Genomic DNA, 15037 nt, shown 5'->3' with positions numbered 1-15037 from the left:
TTTTGATTTATATGCCAAACGCTGTGATTTCACTTTGAACTCCTAATATTTAAAGCGCTCGAGTGTGTAGATCTCCTTATCAACATTACAAAGATCTTAGTGTGTGACTTTTGGCAAAAGTACTTGAATCGGAAGTCATTGTGCAGGACTCATTTTCTGTGTCAATTGAGTTCAGCCCATGTTATTCTATCTGAGCGTGATCAGCTGTTATACAATTTTGTTGAGTGCTAAGAAAAGATTTCGAAAGCTGGCTTTGTGGATGGAATCTGATTGGCATTAATCACCTTTAATCTGTCATTTCTCAAGTTAATTGGAAGTTGATGGAGTAAATAAGGATTGCTATTCTGCCATTGAAAGCTGCGATTGCGCGAACCCTAATTGAAAGTAAACAAGCTGATCGGCGTAAGGTGTGAATTGAAAGCTGCCATTGCGCGTGCCTCAATTGAAAACAAACAAACTGATCGGCTTAAGGGTGTGTGCAGTCTGGTGTGAAGCGCGAGCAACCATGCCTGAAGGAGCGGTCATCGCGTGAACTTCTATCGAAAGAAAACAAGCTTGTGGAGCACGTGTAGACACTGCGTGAGCCTAATTGAAAAATAACAAGAAACAAGCTTGTGGAGCGCGTGCAGGCATCGCGTGAACCTAATTGTAAAATAACAAGTCAGGCTGCTTGTAACCATCGCGTGAGCCCTAATTAAAAAATAATAACTTCGTCTGCAAGAAGGAGCACATGCAGTCAAATATGAAGGAGCTGTCATCGCGTGTAATGCGCTCTATGGAGTACATCCTTAACTAAACAGTACACATTGTCAGCTTTGTGCCATCATCTGTACATTGGATAAAACCTCCCATTATTTAAGGAATCCTTATATTTAAACAAACTCAAAGTGAACATTTACACATGGAGTAAACTTGTTGTGATTTAAAGAAATTCACATATTTAAACAGATCGTATTTTAAAGAGATTTTGGACCGCACCTTCCTCCTATTTTGCAGTCTTCAAGCTCTTCAGTCAAGTTTTAACTGCAGTTACACAAGAAGGATTTTGATTGGTCTATACAAGATTTCCCTGTTTTATAAACGTGTGTGCTGATTGGTTGCTGCATTTCCTGCTTATTTTTCAGAGACAAGGCTAACAGTTTGTAAAAACAAGTCAATGATTTTCAACATCATTCTAATCTGTTTTGTTTATTCCATTTTAGGGTGAATAACTATTTATATAACTACATTTGTGTTATTTTAAGAATTAACAAAATGCAAAAGGTTACAGCTGCACCATTTTTTTGTCTAGTCCTGGTGAACCTCCAATTAAATGGAAAAAATGGAAGTTAGTTTTTGAACGATACGCCAAAGTATGTGGGCCTTCTCTTAGTGCTGAAAGAAAATGTTCTCCATTACTTCACTGTTTAGGCTCTGAAGGCCAAGATGTTTTTGAGGATTTACCCGATTTGCCTTCTTCAGAGGCAGACGGCTTAAATGAATATGAAATTAGCATAAACAAATTAGATAAACATTTTCTACCTAAGGTTAGTACTATACTTGAAAGATATCAGTTCACGAAATGTATGCAAAATGAAGAAGAAACTATTGAAACTTAAGTAACTCGTTTAAGAAAGCTTGCATCTTCGTGTAAGTTTAGAGCTCTCACTGATGAATGCATTCGCGATCAATTCATGTTTGGTTGTGGAATAGAAAAAGTCAGGGATGAGTTATGGTTAAAAGATGAGCCTACACTTGAAGAGGTCTTAGCTGTTGCTAAGCGTATTGATCATTCTCTTAAATGTGTGGCTATAATCAAGAAAAGTACAGAGAAAGATAACAAGGTTCAAGTAGTAAAGAGTAAAAATGATAAATATGTTAAGGATATTATCAAGTCAGATTTTAAAAAGACTGAGTTTAAATGTTTCAGATGTGGTAAGCCAGGCCCATCTTGCGAATGACAAAAAGTGTCCAGCTCTCAAACAAACCTGTTCTAAATGGAAGTTGAGAGATCATGTCACTGCATTGTGTAAAACAAAAATTAGATCTAAAGTAAAAAAAGTAGACATTTTTGAGAAAGCTTCTTCAGGATCTGATTGTGATATTGAAGTGGTTCAAACTATTGGCGAAGGTGGGGAAAACCCACACCCACACAAAAGACCTAATCCTGTTGATGAAATATTAGTTGATGGCGAAAAAACCAAAGTATTAATTGACTCTGGTGCCAGAATCACAATCATTTCCAATGAGTTTTTCATTAACAAATTAAAGGGTAAAGTATCCCTTTTAAAACCTGATATCATTCCATTGGCGTATGGTGAGAAACCTATAAAACTACATGGTACTTTATAGGTCTTATAGAGTACAAAACTAGATTTGTGTCTGGTAAAGTGTACGTCTCGAAGAAGGGAGACTGCATTATTAGCTGGATACACCAAGGTGATTTGAGTGTATATTTGCACCCGAATGCCAATCCTTGCATACAGTTGAAAGATAAAATTCTTAGTGTTGTAAATAAAAAGGGAAATTTATTTGAAGGGAAATTAATTGAAGGGAAATTAATTGAAGACAAATTTGCATGTGGATTAAAAAAAAAGTTTCCTAATGTGTTTAAGGAAACTTTAGGTTGTCCTAAAGGATACCAACATAAAATACGGTTAAAGAATGATTCTATTCCTGTGAGTTGTAAAGTCCGTGGTGTACCCTTAGCGTTGAAAGAAAATATGAAAAAAGAAATTGAAAAGCTCACTGAAAATGAGATAATTGAAGAAATTGAAGGTTGTGAGTGGATGGCTCCGGTCGTCGCAGTGCGAAAACCCAATGATGATCTGCGCTTATGCATTGACCTGAGGCAACTTAATAAATGTTTGATTGTCGACAGATATCCCCTTCCAAATATTGCAGAGTTGTTGGTATTGCTGGAAAATGCTAAGGTCTTTAGTACAACAGATCTTACCTCTGCGTATCACCAGATTGAATTGGCGGAGTCTTGCAGAGATTACACGTCCTTTATCACACCTTTTGGCACGTATAGATTCAAGAGGATGCCATTTGGTTTAGTATCAGCTTCCTCAGTGTTTCAGCGGGTAATGGAAAAGGTCCTAAAAGATGTTCCTGGTGTTTGCATATATCAGGATGATGTAATAATCTTTGCAAAGAATGTATCTGATCATGATTTAAGATTGAATATGGTTTTGGAAAAATTCAGCAAACACAATCTCACTGTAAAGGCGAGCAAGTGAAGATTCAGATCTGATTCTATAAATTACTTAGGACATAACATTTCAGATGATGGGGTTAGACCGAGAGCTGAATTGATTGACACTATAACCAAAATGGTTGCTCCTGATAACAAGACAGAACTTATGAAGTTTTTAGGCATGATAGACTATTATGCAAAATTTGTCAAGGGTTTTGCCAATTTAACGGTCAACATGAGGTGCTTGTTAAGGAAAGGAGTGGAATTTCATTGGTCAGAGCTGTGTGAGAATGAGTTTTATGAAATTAAACAAAGATTAAATAGTGCTCCTTCGTTAAAAAGCTTCAACCCCAAAACAAATCCATCCTACTTACTGATGCTAGTGAGAAAGGGTTAGGTGCGGTATTAAAACATAATGGTTCAGATGGCATGCAAACCATAATGTTTCTATCTAGAAGTTTGAGAGATGCTGAAACTCGTTATTCTGTTGAAGAGGGGGAAGCATTGGTAGTGTTCTGGGCAGTAAGAAAGTAAAAAAAAATTCTTTGGGGTCTAGACTTTGAAGTCCATATGGATCATAACCCTTAGTGGACATTTTTAGTAAGAAAGGTTTGGATCTTTTATCTGGGAGAATAACAAAATGGGTTATTGGTCTACAAGAATACAGTTTGAGTCCAATATATTCTGGGGGTTGATAATGGTGTAGCGGATGTTCTCTCACGTTTAGTCTGTAATGGAGATTTAGAAGATGAACATTCTGAGTTAGATGAAGAGTTGGTTTGTGCTGTTGATTATGATTTTCTATCCAAAAAAAGTGGTCTGAAGAATTGGAAAATGATGATACGTTACGTCAAGTTATGTCTTTGATGAGAAATGGTTGGATCAAAAGCAAAGAAGGTTCTGCTTTGACTATGCCTTTTTGGGCAGTACGCAGTGAATTATCTGTTGATAATGATTTGTTGTTTCGTGGGACGAGGTTGATTCCTCCATCAAGTCTCAGGAAAGAATTGATAGATTTGATTCATGTTGCTCATTCAGGTTTATCTAAAAGTAAGGAGAGACTTTGCATGTCATATTGGTGGCCAGGCATGGATAAAATGGTTGAAAGGGTAATTAGAGATTGTACTCATTGCAATGTTACTGACAAATCTTATAGTAAGCATACACAACCTATGATTTTAAGAAGAAGACCTAATGGTCCCTGGCAAGACATAGCTCTGGATTTAGTGGGTCCGATACAACATAGAGATTCTCAGGTGTTTGTACTAGTGGTCATTGATATGTATTCAAGATGGCCAGAGGTGTTTTTTTGTCAGGAATTGATTCTAGTAAAATTATTCAATGTTTGAATTAGTTATTTTCTAAAGAGGGTTTTCCTGCAACCATTTTGTCAGATAATGGTGTTCAATTTGTTTCCAAGGAAATGGAACATTATTTATATTCTAAGGGTATTACACATAAGACTTGTTCTCTTTACCACCCAGAGGCTAATGGTATGGCCGAGCGATTTAATAAAGTGATCAAGGACACTTAATTTAGCTAAGAACATGTCATCTGATTGGAAAAAAATGTGTATTGGCAAAAATAGAAGAATACCGATATACTCCTCATACTACAACTGGGAAGACTCCATTTTTGTTGTTTCGTGGAAGAATTCCCAACACGCATGTTGAACCTTTTTGGGTTAATAAGTATGAAGTGTTGAAGGGTAAAGAATGTGTGAGCAACAAAGAGGATGTTGTTAAGAAAGAGAAGGATAAAGCTGAGCGTAGGAAGGCGTATTTTGATGTTAAAAAAAGTTTCAAGAAAACTGTTGTGTGTGTTGGTGACATGGTCCTGATTAAACGCCCTGGCATGGTGGGTAGTTCAGAAACAAAGTTCATGAAGCCAATCAAAGTAATTAAAATCTTTAACAATGCAGTGCAGACACAAGATCATCGCATATGGAATCTGAATAGAGTTTTGATTGTAAGAAGGAAATTGCAAGGAGAGGAGAAAATTGTTACCAAGGAAAAGGAGAATGTGGATTTGAAAAATCGTAAAGGAATTGATTTTGGAAATGTTAGGTCTTCTACACGAGTGTCCAGAAGGCCTAGTTATCTTACTGATTTTGTATAGTTTGTATATCTTGCTGATATTGTGTAGTTTGTATAACTTATACATACATATAAGTTGTCCAGAAGGCCTAGTTATCTTACTGATTTTGTATAGTTTGTATATCTTGCTGATATTGTGTAGTTTGTATAACTTATATATACATATAAGTTTTTCTTTAATTTGTTTTTGTTTGTTTATTTTTGGAGGGAAGGAGATGTGTGATATTTAGCACTATCTTTAATAGAATATTAAAGATGTCATTAGCTATGTCAGGCATTAGGTTGACATAGGAAAGTTCTAATCTCAGTCAGCTGTTGTCTGTTAGCATTGCATGTGGATGGGATCTTATATTCTTGGCTTAAACTTCATTTCAAGAACCTACTTGTATCTTGGATTTATTAATGAAGATTCTTCACTCTGGCATTGCGCGGAGGGGGCGGGGGAGCGGCTTCCTTTGAAGTCTGATGCGGAGGGGAGCGGCTTCCTTTGAAGTCTGATGCCAAGGCTCAGACAAATGGTGTGGGATGTGGTTGACGATGTGCACGTGCCCGGCTCACATGAACTGTACGCGATCCGCAGTTTGGGTAGATTTTAGGAAAGCCTTACTATAATCTCGCCCACCATCCCTACGGGATGGCTTAGGCGAGACCTAAGAACATCTATGGCATTGAGGGGAAGAGCGGATGGAGCTTTGTAGGTACACTGATTGTGGGGCAGACACTATGCGTCTGAAGCAGAGTTGATAGGTGTTGGGCACACTCGGCGCACTGAAAGCGCGTTCAGTCAGAAACAAAGTGTGAAACATATATTGCATTGAGGAGAGGAGCGGGTGGTTGTTTGTAGCTACACTAATCGTGGGGCAGGCGCTGTGCGTCTGTAGAGGAGTTGATGGGGGACCATGCACTATGGATAGGGCTTTATACCTCTCAAACCAGCTCCTGCCCCGACCTTTTAGGTCCTCTGTATGGCTTCCAGTTGGTCACCGGAGACTCCAACACAGACTACACCAACTAGAAGGCCCCTGGAGCCGGGAACAGCTGCTCACAGAGCTGCGTGACTGTGCAGAGTGATCTGACCTGGAGGGAAAGGGACTGCGAGAGCCGAAGCTAAGGTTTCCTGTGCGAGTTCACCTATCCGGGCACTTGCAGTCCCTTAAACCTCAGCTCTGGGCTCGCGGTGACCTACGTGACCCCCTTCAGAGCTAATGGTAGTGACTTCATGGCGCTGCCCCGTGACACGGTGGCTTCAATCTCTCCAGACGGATTCAAGCTTCACTGCCAGTGGAGAAGTGTGGCTCAATGGTTAGAGCGGCAGACCCTGATGCAGAGGTCTGGCCCGGGACCAGGGTTCAATATCCCACCTCGGCGGGTCTTGGGCTCAATATCCTCGGACCTGATACTTCTCGCCTCGATGCCTATTCTAATCATGGGTCCCACTCTGCAACTCTGGGCAATAGCTTGCTTAATCTCCACAACGGCCCCAACATCGCTGGGATGCCTGGCTTCACCTTGGGATGCCCAGGAGAGGACATTTCACAGGGAAAAGCCAGGAAGGGTTCCTAAGCAGTATACGGACAGCGCTGGGACACTTCCGTTGGAGGTAGCTGTGTGCTTTACAAATGCTGGCATTTACATTTACTGCCGAGGCCAGGACAGCACCAGCATGAGATGAGTTTCCCAGAGCCCAGGCCCCTGGCACTGCGAGGAGGAGAAGAGAGGCTGCAGCCACAGCTGTAGAGAGGAGTCTGGCATTGCCACCTGCACCTGCCCCCCGGGCCTGGAGCAGAATAAAGATGGACGGCAAAGCGCCTTGCCCCCGACCCCTGCTCCAGCCACAGGTGCGCCGAGCTCTGCTTCCTCAACACCACCGACAATGTGCCGCAGTGCATCTGCCAGGAAGGATACGAACTGGGCGAAGATGGCACCAGCTGCCACGACGTTGACGACTGCCAGGTGAACAAGAACATATGCGATCAGCGGTGTGAGATGATAGTGGGGGGGCTTCCACTGCCTCTGCCACTTGGGCTAGGAAATGTTCGATAACAAGTGTGAGGACACTGATGAGTGCTATGGCCAGTTGTGTGAACAGAACTGCATCAATAGGTGCACTATTGACTCTCGCAATCCCAGCAAGTGCCAGATATTCTGCAACAAACAAACCACAACCAAATGCCAATACTACTGTTGTTCTAGCGAATTGAATTAGTACAAGATGTAGCCATCAAAACATCTTAAAACTCATTAGTCGCTTTTTTATTTTTTAATTATCACTTACATTTTTTCAAAAAAGTTTTTTACATTTATATATATATATATATATATATATATATATATATATATATACACATATACACACATACAATACTTTTTACAATAACCCACAAATACTATACAACAATTCACAAATTACATGACAAATCACATCACACTCGCCACTTCACACAGACTACATTCCTACACAATAATACATTAATATAGACATAAACCAAACATTCAAATTAGACAAAAAACCTTTTTTCTTAAGCCAAATTCTGTACACTTTTTACATTAGATGAACGTAATATTATTTGCCTAAATCCTCTAAACGATGAAAATATACATTTGGGACATAAAGTAATGCCAATTTCAGGCAAGTATTGGCGATGTTTTTACCATCTTACACTAAATGAGATGCCCTCCTTTGATACTGCTCCGACAGGTGTTTCGTTAGCTCGCCTAGCTCCTCCCAATGTTGGTAGGCATGACTATGTAGCAGTGAATTGGAGTTAGCTTTTGCCACTAGATCGCTGCACTCCTTTCCACTTTCCATCCCATGAGGTTCATCTTCTTGCTATCCTTATCTGGAGGAGTTCCTGAGGTGCTCGCATCCCGAAGTTGTTATGGAGTCTGCTGGGCTGGTTCCTTTTAAGTAGTTAGGGTCTGTGAGAAGTTGGCCTGGTATATGATGCTAACTAGTTCTAGTGATCACCTTGTACCATGCCAAGCAACCCTTATGATGATTGGTTGTAAGTCAACCTTATAGACCAGCTATCCTAGAGGTAGTGTGGACAAAGCAGTCTTAGGCTAAACTCTAAGGCATGTGAAGCAAGATGTTTTACCATGCACAATCCCCTTGAATACCAAATGAAAGGACACCACACAGATATATATTGAAAATATATATATATATTTATTTACTACAAATATCCCCTATACTCTTTATGAGCACAGAAGCAAATGTGTTAACACAAAACACAGTTTAAATATACAAAAGTTGCACAATATGGATGAGCCCTAGGGGCCACCTAAACCATATACTAAAATAGTGGTATGAGTACCACGAATCGAAAAGGAAGTAGGCCTAAGGCCTGGGGAATTGCTGGAGCTGTTCGGGAATAGCAGTGACTAAGTCGGGAAAGGCCCGCGGGACTCGGGTGCAGCGCTTAAAGCACACGCATGCACCAATGCAAAGTCAATGGTGCGTAAAAGTTAAAAAAGCTAATGAAAAGGGAACCTTCCGGATGACCTAAAACCTAGCAATTCGGAACATAGACACTAGAGGCGTATTGCTACACAGGAGCACCGGAGTGCCAGGGTTACCTCACCCACAGGAAGCGGGTGCATATGTCTCAAAGTGTGTCGGGTTTCGTCGCCCTGGTCTATGGAGCCTGTAGATGAAGATGCTGCAGGCGGGTCGTCGAGGAGAGTTCCGGTGGATCTAAGGGTGGATCTGAAGAGGTGAAGACCTGAAAGCAGAGGGGACAATGTTCAAAGCCACTAGCCAGTGACTACCGTGGAACCAGGAGGGAACCAGGCGATGTCGGGTGCAAACAGGTGAAGAAGTGAAGATTGTCTCTGCAGCCACGTGGACACGAAGAGGTCGAGGACGTCCAGGCGTCGATCACGAGCTGTCCCGCGAAGGCTCTAGCTGATGGCGGTGTCGGCTTCTTGATTGGAGCAAACAGGCCTTGGCTAATGCAAGCCACGCAGGAAACGATGCAAGCTTCTCACTCGGACCAGCAAGGTCAGAGGGGCTGCTCCTTTTTACAGGAGCGAGGGCCAATCTGGAGCAACCAGACCAGCGGTGTTTATTTCGGATTTCGTCTCCAAGATGGCCACTAACCAACAGGCCAGTAACCGGGATGACGCGTCGAGTGGCAAAATGCAAAAGGGCCCCACGCAGATCGTGGAGATGCTGGGGGGCTGATCTTCGGTGCAGATGCTGCTCAGTGGTGGGGCTTTTCCAACCTCAAAGCACAGCGTCGAGGGTGCCTCGGGTGCTGCGCAGTCAGCTTCTCGTGAATCTTCCAAGATGGCCGGTCCCACGTCTCTTGGTGCCTCCACGGGTCTCTTCTTTTCAGGGACTGTGGATCGGGCTCGGAGATGTCTGGGAATCTGGGTCTTGTCGGGCTCTGGGCTCCGGCTCTGGCGGCGGCAAAGTAGACGTCGAGTTGCTGGATGGTGCCTCTATTCACAGGGTGGTCACTCCTTGGCCACAAGGGAGATGCTCTTCAGTCTTCTGTGCAGCAGAATGTCGAAGTCCAGGTGTCTTCTTAGTTTCAAGTCGAGTTCAGGATGATCTGAAGTCTTGGGACACAGCTCCTACTCTTATTATAAATCTAGGGGCCGGATCACCTGCTAGGTCCCTCCTCTGGGTGGGACCAGGAAGGGGGGCGGTTACACCCCCTTTCCTTTGTCCAGATCCGCGCCAGGACTGGGGCTGGAAAGCCCCAGCACCGGTTTGGACGGGCTTATGGACGGGGACACCTTGTGTGCCCCAGGCAAGTCTCATTCTATTCAGCCCTGTCCGACCCAATACACAAAATCCTGTCTGGGGTGGTGCTCGCACCTCCCAAGGCAGGAAACCCTTTGTCCAAGCCTCCCTCGCTGGAAGGACTCCCAGCAGCAGGAGGTCAGACTTTTGTCTGTGGTGGCGACATCCATTTTGTGATGCTGAGGCTCGAGTTTAACTTTAACCGGGGTTCAGGTCATGTACATGTCGTGTCCCTCTAGAAGGGTGGAATGCTACCCCCGTCGCCAGAATTGGCGAGGGGGTAGTATCCCAATTCGTATGACACCTTACTCGACATGTTTTGATAAAGCCAAACCAAAGTTAGCAAGTAACCGCGAGGATTATAATGCACTTAAGAGTATATGGTATGGCAATATCCCGGAACAGCTAAGGGAGTTGTTCCCGACAGCTGCAGACTGGCTCAGCTTGTGCCAGAGCACCATCTCACATGAAACCAAGCACTCTGCCTCCAGGATTGTCGAGGCCTTCCATAAGAGTGGCTTATAGGTTAACATGTGTCCAGATAGGTTAGATATAGATATACTATACCTAAGTAAGAGGTGATTACACCAACGTACCCCAGCTGATTGATCAGCCAGTTGTGTCAACAATGGAGGCCAGGCCAGGGGTGGCATAATACATGCTGCAGCCCCTGGTAGGCCTTGGAAACACCTATGCCCTGGGTACCTGGGGTACACTGTTACAGGGGCCTATAAGGTGAACCAGTTCCAATTGGGTATGTACCTAAGGTACATGGAGTCCATTTTAAGGAGAGAGCAATTAGCCTGGCGCCCTGAATAGCAGGATCCCAGGCCAACTAGGTAAAAAACTAGCTAAACACCAGGCAAAAAGTTTGGGGGTAACCATAGTCAGATATCCACCTTCCTACACAACCCCCCCCCCCCCAAACGAAAGGAGATAAGGCTATCCTTGACCAGGTAAGCCTATATTGCCTAAGTGGCCATATAAGAAGTACCAGCACTGGCTTGGTTACCCCCTGTCTCATGGTCCACTAAGCAATCCCTCACCCTAAGGGTATCTGAGGGTATCCACCATAGGGAATCTCTACCTGTGGTGTGTCTTGGCAAAGTCAAAGGCTGGTGTTGAGATGGAGTACTGAAGTGAGATTTCTCTGTAGGACTCCGCTTGCTCCGATCACTCTCCACCATGTAGGCCTTTCTTTCTTTGACTGAGTTGCACTGTGCTCTCAGGGTCAACCTCTGGCTACCTAAAGCTGGAGGCTGGGTCCCTTTGGTTGGCTTACTGGAGGGACAGTTCAGGTTTGGCCCCTTTAAGTCCCAGGTTTGGCTGTGCCCAACAATATCCATCTGTGGGAGGTCCCTAACTACTTTTAAGGGGGATCCCTCAGGAGTTTTTAAAGTTTTCACCTGGCTAGGGCTGCTAGCTTTGGTGCCCCTAATCTGCTGATGGGGGTGCTTTATTTGACAGGGGGCCCTTTGGGGCTCACTGTCCTTCTTGTCCTCTGCAGCCCTGGGCTGACTAAGGCAAGGTAGAGAAGGGCAGGTTACCTGCTCCAGACTGGGTCCCACCTGAGAAGGGTCCACTGACATCAGGGGCTCTGTCAGACTAGGCCTAACCACCTCTGGGGCAGTTCCTTCATCAAGGGTAAGATCAGTTCCCTGAGAAGGCTGATCTTTTCCTAAAGTCTGGTGGGAGGGAGATTTCACTTCCTCAATGCTCACTGTTTGTGTGGAGTGATCCATTGTTTCAGGCTTCACAACACATGAATCAGTTTGAGTTTGGGCTGTGGCCATCACAGCCCTACCAACCTTTTCAGGAGGAGACTCAGTTTGGGTATGGGCTATTATCATAACAGCTCTGCTAACTTGTTCAGGGAAAGAATCTGTTTGAGATGGGGCTGAGACTTGCGCAGCCCTACCAACCTTTTCAGGAAGGACATCTTGGATTGGAGCTGTGGCCATCACAGCCCCACTAACCTTTCCATGGAGATTTACCATTTTAGAATGGGTTTTCTGTTCAACCTCAGCCCAGGCTGAGATTTCCAAATCATTCCCCAGTAGACAATCTACAGGCAAGTTTGGGGACACTGCCACTCTCTTGGGGCCAGTGACACCTCCCCAGCTGAGATTTACCACTGCTATGGGATGATTTTTCTGAACTCCATCAAAGTTTTTTTCACCTGGTATGTGGCACCAGGTAAAAGTTGCCTTGAGGGGACTAGGCTCTCAGTCACCATGGTGATGTTAGCCCCTGTGTCTCTAAAGGCCTCAACTTTCAGACCATTGATGAGGGGTTCCTGTCTATACTTGCTCAAAGTGTTTGGGCAATCAGTGAAATTGGCAAACCCCATACCAGTTTCATAGACAAGATCAGTTGGGGACCTGGTTAGACCAGAGTCCACCTGTGTTCCAAAAGTAAACCACCCAAATTCTTGGGGGTGCTCCCACCACCTGGGGGACCACTGCTACCAGTGACAGGAGGTGTTGGAGCTTTACTTGGAGGTATATTCTCCTTATTGTTGGCCTTTGGGCAACTGCTGTCAGTTTTCCAATGGCCTACCTGTTTGCAGGTATGGCAATGAGGTTTCTTCTGGTTAGAGGAAGTGTTCTGGGACCCACTCCCCTCATTGTAGTTTTGGGGCCCTGGGGAGGTCTTCTCTTTGGATTTATCCCCACCTTTCTCTTGATGCTTGGTAGTCTCTTTCTTTTGGTCACCACCCTGGTTCTTAGGCCTGATCCTGGTTCTGACCCATTTGTCTGCCCTCTTACCCAATTCTTGTGGAGAGGTCAGATCAGAGTCCACCAGGTGCTTTTTTTTTTTTTTTTAATTTTTTTTTTTCCTTTTTTCTTAATATGCACATTGTATTTTACATCATACATTTGTATATTTTATACATCAAAAATTTCAAATTTCGCTGGTTTGAATTTTTAAACAATATAAACAATATAAACAATATAGAGATATCCTGCCATATAATTTATAATTCAAACTTTCATACTCTGTTACAATATCTTATATTGCCATCCTTTCTTTCCATTTGGCTATTGGTTCCCAAATTTTAAGCCCAAGTCTCCTTCCCCTTTTTCCCTTGCGTGCATAAATAGCTTTCTCAAGGTTATAACTAGCTAGTAAGTTTGCCAGCCATACATGCATTCCTGGGGGTACCTTGTCTAGCCAAACTCTTGCTATTGTTAATCTCATAACTGCAGTAGCTATAAACATGAATTCCTTCTGATCAGAACCAACTTGATTATCTCTCCCAAACAGTATCATCATAGGTGTCAATTTGGTTCGTATGTCAAGAGTATTACTAAGAAAATCTTCCATATTTTTAATCAGGGAATAGAGTTGGGGGCAGGTAGCGAACATATGAATAATATCTGCGTCCCCTGCATTACAGCGTGGACAGGTGGTGCCAGTGGTGCCTCCCCATTTAGCTATCCTGGCGGGAGTATGGTACAACGAGAATAGAGTCTTGTAATGCTGCGATTGCATGGGACCTGAGCACAGAACCTTACATCCCATGTCCAGGGATTCTTGAAAATTTCCAGTCTCCCCACCCAATTTTTCAATCCATTTGTTGCTAACTTTCTCTAAATCATCAATTTTACTTTTTGCTAAACATGCATAAAAAGATCTAATTGTGCAGTCCCTACCCATTTTTATTTTCTCCAATACTTCATTAGTACTAAATCCCGCACTACCACCTTGCTTGCGACAGAGGAAGCTCCTTACCTGTAGGTACTTGAAAAAATCCTTCCTCTCAATCCCATACTTGAGAGTAAGATCTGTAAACTGAGCTAACGCCTCCCCATCCATTAAGTCCCCAATCTGCCCTATCCCTTTTTGATACCAACTCAACATTATCGAATCTGCAAATACTTCCGCCGGGAAAGATCTGTTCTTATAGAGCCTGATATATCTGTTATATCTTCCCAGGCCCATTTTTTTTAGGAATGCAATCCATACCCTACCTGCTGCCACTACAGTCTTAAATCTAGTCCGTTTGTGATAACCAAACTCAATTCTATTTAAGAAATTATTTTCTGCCTCTGCCCCTAATACTATAGAGTAAACTTCTGTTGACATAGTCGTAACACTGCTATCACTTCCTCCACCCCCAATTAACCCCTGCATATACTGAAGTGCTGCCGCCATTTGATATAGCCTAAAATCAGGTGCCCCCCAGCCACCTCTTTCTCTTGGGAGGGTCATATACCTGTAGGCCCGTCTAGTTTTCCCGTGCGCCCAAATAAATCTATTAAGTACCTTCTCTAACAAATTAAACCATCTAGCCTCAAATACTAAAGGAATAGAACGAAAGAAATATAAAAATTTAGGTAAAATTAACATTTTAATTATGTTTGTGCAGCCCATAAGAGAAAGGTGCAGATTATTCATCCTTTCTAAGTCTTTTTTGACTTTGTCAATCAGAGGTGCCAAATTCTGCTCTACTATGTTATCCACACTTGTTGTTAAAAGCACCCCTAAGTACACTGCTGAGTTGACCACCCTATCATCGGTACATACAGTATGTCTATTTTTGATTATCTGCGTTTTTAGTCTATTTAGGCTATACCCTGAGATCTTTCCAAACCTCTGAGCCTCTAACTCCACCTCTTTTATAGCTATGGTCGGATTAGGCGTTAAAATTGCAACATCGTCTGCGTAGGCTAAGGTCTTCACCACACAGTTGTTAATCCGCATTGGTGGTATCTTTTGATTAGCTTCAAGCCTACGCAATAGTGGTTCCAAATATAGCGCAAACAGCAGGGGAGAGGAGGGACAACCCTGCCTAGTCCCCCTAGCAATTTTTACTTTATCAGAAAGCCCTCCATTAACTCTTATACTTGCTGTTGGAGCATTATACAGTACCCGTATGGCTTTTATAAAGGGTTCCCCCAATCCACACCACCTCATAACCTGCCACAGGTAATCCCAGGAGACCCTGTCGAATGCCTTCTCGGCATCCAGAAATAGTGCTGCAACAGGGTCTCCTAGGATATCCGC

At 43.3% G+C, this 15037-nt stretch overlaps 1 protein-coding gene across 2 annotated transcripts in view; it reads right to left on the bottom strand.

The window, feature by feature from the left end:
- ABCB10 (ATP binding cassette subfamily B member 10) overlaps positions 1 to 15037 on the bottom strand; it is a 1632094-nt gene that overhangs the window by 1259357 nt on the left and 357700 nt on the right. The gene's annotated exons all lie outside the window — the stretch shown is intronic.

This window comes from Lissotriton vulgaris, chromosome 6 (assembly GCF_964263255.1).
Source record: "Lissotriton vulgaris chromosome 6, aLisVul1.2, whole genome shotgun sequence".
Classification (NCBI taxonomy): domain Eukaryota; kingdom Metazoa; phylum Chordata; class Amphibia; order Caudata; family Salamandridae; genus Lissotriton; species Lissotriton vulgaris.
This window is presented reverse-complemented; position numbering and strand designations above follow the sequence as displayed.